The sequence below is a fragment of the Choloepus didactylus genome, chromosome 15, assembly GCF_015220235.1.
Source record: "Choloepus didactylus isolate mChoDid1 chromosome 15, mChoDid1.pri, whole genome shotgun sequence".
NCBI lineage: Eukaryota > Metazoa > Chordata > Mammalia > Pilosa > Megalonychidae > Choloepus > Choloepus didactylus.
This window is the reverse complement of record NC_051321.1, coordinates 21,688,073-21,695,488: the sequence shown is the minus strand read 5'-3', so window position 1 is coordinate 21,695,488 and position 7,416 is coordinate 21,688,073. Positions and strand designations below refer to the sequence as shown.

At 42.7% G+C, this 7,416-nt stretch overlaps 1 pseudogene; it reads right to left on the bottom strand.

The window, feature by feature from the left end:
* Positions 1 to 4,578: 4,578 nt before the first annotated feature.
* LOC119510206 lies at positions 4,579 to 5,642 on the bottom strand (annotated as a pseudogene).
* Positions 5,643 to 7,416: the final 1,774 nt, after the last annotated feature.

The following is a 7,416-nucleotide window of genomic DNA, read 5'->3' as shown; positions in this document are numbered from 1 at the left end:
CTGAGAGCAGCATTTTTTAACGAAAAAAAGGAACCCACGTTGGGTAGGGTGTCTGCTGTGATGTTCTGTGCCTCGATTGGGTGAGAGCTTATCTAGTTTTGGGCTGATTGGTTGGTAGAATTCTGAGACAATATTCTTTTTAGGAAAGCAGCTGCGTTATCTAGCTAGGGAGAGCAGGCCTTTTTGGTTGTTTTCTTATGGACCTATCTGACTTTGCCTTACTCGCCTTTGAGGGGTCACTGTGGCTGGAGCAGCCTTGAACAGCTTTGAACAGCCTCATTCTTTAGTTTATGGGGCACCTGTTTTCTTGTGAGATAAGCTGTGGGGCCCCTGAGTTAGAAACTCCTTCTACATGTTAGTTTCTTCTTCTGGGATCTAACAAATAATAGTACTTACTTTATGGTTGTTGTGAAGATTAAAAGAGATCTAAGGGAAACACTTAGTACAATGTCTGGTTCATTGAAAGAATTCAGTAAAAGCTATCTGCTGTTACCATCAAAGCTATGAGAGCCACCATATTCCAGCTGTGGGATAGAGCTGGTGATTGAACCTAACTGATTAAAGAAATGCAATGGATTTGTGATCAACCAACCCACCCACTTCCATTACTTTGTTTTAATCAAACCTGTATATCCAATCCCAGGCCAGATCTCTTTCACCACTCTTGTCTGGGCAGGCCTGGCAGGAGATCCAGTAACCAGGTCTGAGGGAAGGGAGTAATGGAAGAGGATATGAACATGATAGCTGGTCACCTGTAACTGTGGCCAGGAACACTGAGAGCCAAAAGGGGAGTAAAAGTTATCACGTATACATAGGGCTGTGTCCAGGCTGAACTTGGCAAGGGATGTCCAAACCAAGAGATGAGATTAGGTGCCGAAGCCAAGGCTGTAAACGTATTTCACATCTTCTAGCTATCACCTGCCGCCTTCTGCTCTTCACAGCCAAAATTCTCAAAAACACTGTCTACTGTCTTTATTTTCTCATCTCCCTGTCACTCCCCAATCCTTTCCCATCAGGTGTTCATCCTCATTACTCCACAGAACAGCTCTTGTTGCGTTTACCACTGAATTCCAATGTGCTAATTCAATGGGCATTTTTCAGTACCCATTTTACTTGACCACTCAACATTTTTCCACAATTTATTTCTTCTTCTCTTTTAAAAGACTATGTTTTCATAACACCCTGGTCTTGTGAATTTCCTCTGACTTTCTGTCCTTTATGAATCTTCACATCTTTACGATCGTTAAATACTTGCATTCCTCAAGGCACAATTCTAGAGCTTCTTCTTCCACTCTACAATCTTTCCCTAGGCAATCTTGTTCATGTTTATGGTTTTAATGATATTCTCCAGCCCAATGACTCACACATTCATATTTCTGATTTGGACTTCTCTTCTAAACTGGAGATCCATACATCTGACTGCCTATTTGATGTCTTTATTTCACACTCAATGATGCTTCAAATTCAAACATGCTCCAAAATGGATCATGGTTACCATTTCCAAACCTGACCCTCTTCTGGTGCATTCTATATCATTTAATGCAAGCAAGAAACTAGAAGTAATTCCTTACCTCTCCCTCATATCAGTCCATTATCAACTCCTATTGAATTCATTTTCCTATCTTTCTAATCCATCTATTTACTTCTCTCTCCACTCTCAATAGTCTAGTCCAAACTATGTTGCCTAAACATCTTTAATACCTTTATAATTGGTTTCTCCTTCCTTCCTTGCCCTCCTTTTAACTGATTATCCGTGTATCTTTTCAGTCCATAATTCTGGTTTCACTAAGTTCTGAAACCCTCCCCTACTACTTAAACATTTCAATAGCTTCTCATGTCTTAGGATAAAATCATAAACATGACCTAGAAGATTCTGTATGATCTTGCTGAACACTGCAGCCTCATGTCATCGTTCTTTATGGTCCTCCTGCATTCTGACCTCAGTAGTACTCCATTCTATTCCCTTTTCCTGGATGCTCCACCTCCCTCTCCTTTCACCCAATTTACATCTATTTATTCTTTAAACTTCAGAGAAGTCTTTTCTTACTCTCTTAGGTTAATCAGGTGCAGCTGCTAAGTGCTCTTATAGTATCAGAGCACACATCTCCAGAGCATATCCTCTTTAATTTTACATGTATTTATGTTATTTCTTAACTCTCTGTCTCCCTTACTCCAGATGTTGGGAGCACATCCGTCCTGCTCACGATTTTATCTCCAGTTTCTAGCCCAGAGTTTGGCATATAGTAGAGGTTTAATAAATATCGCTGAATGAAGGAAAAACAAGTGAGCATGATGAGAAACTCTGTGACTATTAAAGGATCAAAGCAGAGGAAGCCAAAGCGCCTTCCTTGGGTTGTTAGTGGCATGATGACACAACCCAACATCCTCCCCACCCCCCCAGGTTCAAGGGTAAAGGGTACAATCACCTGCAGGGAGAAGTGGCTCAAAGTGATGGTACTATCCTTGTTCCCAAAGACCAGAATATCCTCAGATGACACAAGCCTGGATAAATGACTGCACATCTGAAGGAATGAGAGGAGGTGTTTAGAAGAGAATAGCAAGCAGACTGGTAATGCACAGGGCAAATGTAAAGGAACAGCAGATAGCCAGCAGAACACAGCTGCTGGGGAATCTCTTCCTAGAGGCTTTTTCCGTAATGATTGAGTCCCCTCCCTTCAGGTGTTTAATGTGACACCCTGGTCACGTCTCTACTGGTTTGAGTATCTCTAGGTTAGTTCCCTGCAGTATCTAAGTCCCTCTCTATAGATTTGGTTTGTTTTCATTTTTGATACAAATGTCCTCCTTTTCCTTAAAAAGACAGGAGATAACCGAAAATGGCAAAGAAACACTTTTGTTCTCTTCCTTGCTGGAGGGCCAGATAGGAAACAACAAATTGTCTTGTGGTGCACAAGTCACAGGATTTGCTTCTACTACAACAATTCTTGGGGAGGGGGGTATATATCAACTGGAGCAGCAAACATTGCTGAGAACTGGAAGAAACTCACAAAGAGGAGCCAGAAAGCATGGTGGTTCTCAGCTACAACAAAGCCTGAGTCTCATCCCAAGCTCCCTGAAGCCTTACTTGTGATTTGACCTTGGGCAGGTGACTTACTCCTCGGTGGCTTCCGTTCCTCGTCTGTAAAATGGAGCTGATGGTACTGTTCTTATCAAATGCAGAGTTATGGTGAGCATGAAATGAGATTATGCACAAAGCACTGAATAGTTAGTTATTAATATTCCAAGACATTGTATGTAAAATATATATTGAAGAAGATGTTACTCCTTAATGGGAGAGAATGTAATTTTAGTATCTTTGGGGGAGATTAAATAGCAAAAGTTGTTGGATTACATCCTTCAGTGATTTCATGTTTTCCACGGACACACTGGGAAGATCAACTGCCAGTTCTACCTGAGGTTTAAAGCTATACTTCTTAAATCAAAAATATTTATTACTATGTCCGGGGAATAATGGCAGTAGAGTTGGTACAAATGAATGGTCATAGGTAAACTTGGCTGATATTCCTTTAGCATCATTAGTTCATGCAATATAATTTAAAACATTTTTTTAAAATATAAAAACAAACATGAACAGGTTAGAGAGCAGAATGTGAAATTCCCAATATTTTAAGAGTGAGGCTTCAAAGAAATTTCAAGAAACTGGGGGATCTTAGGGTTATGTCCCCATAATTCCAAGGGCACAAGCTCATTCTCCTCAACTTTTAAGGGTATTTGGAGGGACAATTTTTTAGCATTGATTTAAAGAATAGAAAGAAGATCATTGGAGATGAGAAAGCCCACACATGAGAGAGGAATACAAGGTATCTTATCCTTTCAAAAATTGCTTTCCTCTTGGTATCTTAATTTGAATCCTTCCAAAGGAGTTTGAGAAAGAGCAAGAGAAAAAAACACTGAAAAAATAGTCAGTGGCTTTAAATGATTCAAATAACCAGGGTAAAATGCTTCTGGATATAGTCACAGCAGATATTTAATAAAAGAGTTCTGGCCATGAATCAGCAAATGAAAATGGGTTACAGGGCTTTCTCTCTGGCTCTGGGGAACTCCGACTCCAGATATGTGAAGTTACTCTAGGGGAGACATTCAAGATGAAGGGGTACAGTGGAAGAACACTGACCAGGGACAAAAGACCCAGTTTTACGTACAGGTAAAATCTTTGATACCTAGAGGGTATGGGAAAATTGTTTAATTTCTCTTGGTTGCCTTATCTATAAATTGAGGGGTGTACTCCATGTGCCTGAATCTCAGGGTTAGAAAGGACCTCAGGGGCCATTTAGCTCAAGCCTTCCCTGATGCAGTGGCTCTTTGCTTGAACATTTTCAGAGAAGTGAGGACATGCACTGTCTCTAAATGTAATCTTTGGGGGGAGCTCAGAGCTAGGAGTTAGGAGACCTGAGTTCAGGCTCATAACAAAGTGACTCTATATTCAGGAATGGAATTCTTTACCCTGCTGAGTTTCTGACTTCTCTTCTATAAAACAAGGACAGATGGATTCTTTTTTTTTTTTTTTTTTTTTTTTGGCTGGGTGTACTTTATTAATGGTACATGACAAAGCAAGGCTCTCAGCCCCTCCCCTTCCTCAGGGGGTCTGGGATAGAAGCTGTGGAGGATGGGCAACTCTTAGTGTTGGGGGATTGAGTTGAGGTCAGACCTCCCCAGCAGCAGCTGATGGCCTCTGTCTTCCTCTAATGCTGTTGCTGGGGCTGGTGGTCCAGGGACTTTTGCTCCTTGGAGGCCATGTAGACTATAAGGTCCACCACCCTGTTGCTGTAGCCAAATTCATTGTCATACCAGGAAACAAGCTTGATGAAGTGACAGTTGAGGGCAACACCAGCCCCAGCATCAAAAGTGGAAGAGGGTATGTCACTGTTAAAGTTGCAGGAGATAACCTGGTCCTCAGTATAGCCCAGGATGCCCTTTATGGGGCCCTCTGTTGCCTGCTTCACCACCTTCTTGATGTCATCATATTTGGTCTCTTTCTCCAGTCAGCAGGTCGGATCCACAATGTACACATTGTGGGTGGGGACATAGAAGGCCATGCCAGTGAGCCTCCCGTTCAGCTCTGGGATGACCTTGCCCACTGCCTTGGCAGCGCTAGTAGATGCACGGATGATGTTCTGGGCAGCCCCACTGCCATCACACCACATTTTCCCAGAGCAGCCATCCGAAATCTTCTGGGTGGCAGTGGTAGTGTGGACAGTGGTCATGATGCTAAAGCTGTCATGGATGACCTTGGCTAAGGAGGCCAGGCAGTTGGTGGTGCAGGAAGCACTGCCAACAATCTTGAGGGAGCTGTCATACTTCTCATTGTCTATGCCCATCACAAACATGGGGGCATCAGCCGAAGGGGCACAGATGATGACTCTTTTGGCACCACCCTTCAAATGAGCCACAGCCTTCTCCATGGTTGTGAAGACACCAGTGGGCTCCACAACATATTCAGCACCAGAATCACCCCATTTGATGTTGGTGGGATCTTGCTCCTGGAAGATAGTAATGGGATTACCATTGATGACAAGCTTCCCATTCTCAACCTTGATAGTGCTTTTGAACTTGCCATGGGTGGAATCATACTAGAACATGTAGCCCATGTAGTTGAGGTCAATGAAGGGGTCATTGATGGCCATAGCCCTTCACTTTGCCTGAGTTTACAGCAATCCTGGCGACCACAAGCCCAATATGGCCAAATTTGTTATTTCAACCTTCACGATCATTGTCTCAGAGATGCAGCTGGCACTGCACGAAAAGATGCAGCTGTCTCTCAAGCAGGGAGGAGAGCTGGATTATTCTTGATAGAACATATATAAAATCTCCAGGAACATCAATCCCTAATATTCAAAGAGGATTCTTGTCTTTCTTCACTTGCATCCTCTTTTTTAGGACTGTGTCAGACAATATAAATACTGTGTAACTCTGCCACCTGCATTAAATGGGAAATACTTACTTTAAATGAGGAGCTTTACTGGAAATGAGGTGCTTTACTGGAAATGAGGAAGTGCTTTACTGGAAATGAGGAGCTGAAGTCTAAGCCTTGAAAGAAAAGTGGAGAAAAGGAGTACCAAGGAAGGTGAACAACGAGAATGGACTCTGCACTTACTGGAAGGCAAGTAGCAAGTTAGGATGAGAGGAAAAAGTCAACTCAGCATCTAGAATGGGAAAGAGGAAATAGGAAGCGGCTAAAAGACCTACACCAGGAGGAGTGTGCCAAGGATGAAGGTGCCCATATGCAACTGGGAAGGGAGAATGAGAGAGATAAGTCAGAAAATATAATTGACTCACTTCCTCAATGTTATGGACCCAGATGCTTTGCCCCTACTTTGCTTCCACATACCATTCAGGCTAACTTAAAAGCAACAAACTCTAAAAGCTAAAATCTCATAACTTGAGATTCCCCAAATAGATTACGGTGATGCCGGGGTGAGAATCACTGCCACTTGGGATCTGATCTCTAAGATTCCTCCCTTCTCTGAGAGCCTGTACTTCAAACACAAATCAATCTCCAGGAACACACACAGTGGTCCTGTCCTCACTCTCCAATCTCCACTCATGGTTCCTTTCTTCCTCTAGACCACTCTGCACTTTCACCTGCTCCTTCAAACACACAGGGAAAGGAAGCTGAAGTGGCACAATGAGAGAATGGACTCTTGCTTTGGGGTGTGATTGTAAAGGGGGCTTCTCAGCTGTTAGGGGCTCCTGGGACTGAAAGTCATTCAGAGTCAGATGAGAGGAGAGAGTGAGCAGGAACCAGGGCTTCCTTGGGAAACACAGCCTTTCAATCTCTATTGCAGTGGAGACTAAATTGCCCACAGGTGCAATTTGTCTGAATGTCATCAGTATCCTAAAGTTGGCAAGAATTTGGCAGTATTGCCACTGATCAAGCTGGATTTTCCAAAGACATTGAAGAATGATTGTATTAATGGCCCCAATAGTTTCCTCATATCATGACTCTCAGTTTGGCCACATGACTTGCTTTGACCAATGAGACAGTAGCAAACAACACAAGCAGAAATTTGTGAAAGTGCTTGCACATTTTTTGCTTTCTCTCTTGCATCTCTACAATTGTATGAGGACACGCCTGGGTCAGCTTGCTGGAGAGATGTGAGGGACACCTGAGAGAGGCCCCAGTCATTCCAGCCATCCCTGCTGATCCTAGATCAGTCACAGACAACCAAGTCCAGACATGTGAGGGAGTCTAGCTGATTCCAGCTATATCACTCTCCCATAGACTTTTCTTGTCTTCCCATAACTAATTTCATAATCTGGACCATTTTTTTTCTTGGAGTGGTTCGTTGCATTGCATTATTCTGGCAATCGATCACCTATACAGGTGTTATTTCTTTCCTTGTATTTGGTATTTGGGAAATATAACTGATGCTTTAAGTCAGACAACTCTGAAATAAG